The sequence below is a fragment of the Parambassis ranga genome, chromosome 10 (assembly GCF_900634625.1).
Source record: "Parambassis ranga chromosome 10, fParRan2.1, whole genome shotgun sequence".
Classification (NCBI taxonomy): domain Eukaryota; kingdom Metazoa; phylum Chordata; class Actinopteri; family Ambassidae; genus Parambassis; species Parambassis ranga.
Genome location: NC_041031.1, coordinates 13,319,525 through 13,321,586, shown reverse-complemented (window position 1 = coordinate 13,321,586; position 2,062 = coordinate 13,319,525). Strand labels below are relative to the sequence as shown.

Genomic DNA, 2,062 nt, shown 5'->3' with positions numbered 1-2,062 from the left:
ATCTTTATGAGTATATTTAAGCTGAAGCAGGAGAAGAGTATTTTAGGAACATAAAAGCATTGGATTTGGTCACATTTGTGTTAATTTGTAACTCGCTGTGACTTCTGTATGCTTTGATCTAACCTTGATAGTGGAGTCAGTTCCCCACAGGAGGCCCCATGAAAGTACCTTAAACATAACACACTTATATATGTGAGTTCAGGTACGAACACAGTTCACATGTACTGATTTTACTCTGTGCGCCTATCAGGAGGTGAGTGGAAGGATGCTCTATTTGTCAGCTATACATGCATTTTGTGTATTACCAGCTATACACATTACATATAGTTAATTTTCACTTAACAGGAACACAGCACAGACTGACAGTTGGAAGAAATCAAGTTCGAGCTTTGCAGTCACCAAAGCCTGAAGCTACTTCTATCATCTGCCCCATGAATCTGTAAAGCAACGCGCCTTTACTGCTGTCTTTTTTTTATGTACAACCGCCTAGGTTGTTCGATGCCTTAAGGTACTGTGTTTTAACTTCAGGAAACACTGCTGCCACATTTCAACCCTTTCAGATGGGAAGATTAGTGTGTTAACGCCTGAGGATTACAGTCATTGCTATATCAGCAGTTCTTTGTCGACATCCGTTTTACTGGTGTACCATGATTGTTCCTCTCCACTGCAGGAATCTGCACAACAGATTTACAGATTTACAAAGAGGTGGTGCTACTTTATCAGTAAAGGAAGCTGTTAAATCCACTGCTTTAACAGCTTGTCAGAACTACAAGGTGCAGTGTATGTTCATATAAAGTGATTATTACTGTTATCCTGAATGTAGTCCAGGGAGATTCAATTCAGTGTGTTCTCTTTATTAGCAAAAGGTTTCTATTCTACTATTTTTTCAATAAACTATAGTTCACATTGTTTTAACAACTGTAGAAAAGTTCATTTATTTATGTATTTATTTATTTATCAACAGTAATAACTGCTAATGCTAATGTAGCCCAAACGTGTCGGCATGCACTTATTCACAACAGCAGGTTGTTGATGTGACCTGCGTTAGCTTCGGCTATTTTCGCTGTATCACTCTTCACAGTAAAAGGTATAACATGCCTGTAAGTAAGAGAGCTCCCTGTTAATCCACACTGTTTATGGGGACGACATGTGATGATAATGGCAGCAAGGTCTGCAGCTTATTTAATGCTACTACCCACTCCAACGCCTCTGTCTGCCATCTGGCCTTTTGAATGCTAAACAACCCAGTTTTTGTGTTCATGTTCAAACCAATAATAAGATTTATTTTTTATTTTATTTTATTTATTTTTAATTTTTGTTTTTTGGGTGGGGGGGGGGATTATTCGAAAAATTAATCTATGCATATAAGCATATAAAGGTATATCTGTATTTGTTCAATTATGGTATTAAATGGTTACTGTAAAGGTGGATGACTACATAATTCTTTAATGCGGCAGAGGTTTATTCTCTACAAAGTAGCAGCATTCCAGTTGTTGCAGTTTGTTAATTTCACTCAGACATGTTGAGGAAGGATGATAGATGTGTTCTCAAGGCGCTGTGGTTTAGTTGGTCAAAGCACCTGTCTAGTAAACAGGAGATCCTGGGTTTAAATCCCAGCAGTGCCTTTGATAATAATAATAACATGTTTTTTATTGTTTAGAGTTTATTTAGAATTTTTTTTTCCAATTTTATTACTATGTTGCCTCATTTTATATTTCCAACCTGTTTCTGAGCATGGAGCACTTGGAATGTTTCAAATATGTTGTAAATATTAATTACAATCTTTTCATTTTTCAGTTCTTTTATTTATATTTACTCAACCAATTCAACTTATTTTAATTGAACTTTAGTTAAGTAAAATCTACTCAATTATAATAGGCAACATGTCACTTTATGTTTTTAGGTAATCTTGGCTGTCACTCTTTACAGTGTATAAAGTGCAGTCAAGGCATGCTTCTTTTCAGTGAATCAGACAAAGTGCGAGGGTAATGAATGGGAAGGTTTCAAGGACTTATATGCAAAAGATTTTGTGCATAACTAAATAACTCAAAATGTTTAATTA

The 2,062-nt window shown here is 35.7% G+C and overlaps 1 non-coding gene across 1 annotated transcript; it reads left to right on the top strand.

Moving 5' to 3' along the window:
• The first annotated feature begins 1,551 nt into the window (after positions 1 to 1,551).
• On the top strand, positions 1,552 to 1,625 carry trnat-agu (transfer RNA threonine (anticodon AGU)). The gene has a single exon. It is a non-coding gene; the product is annotated as a tRNA-Thr (tRNA).
• Positions 1,626 to 2,062: the final 437 nt, after the last annotated feature.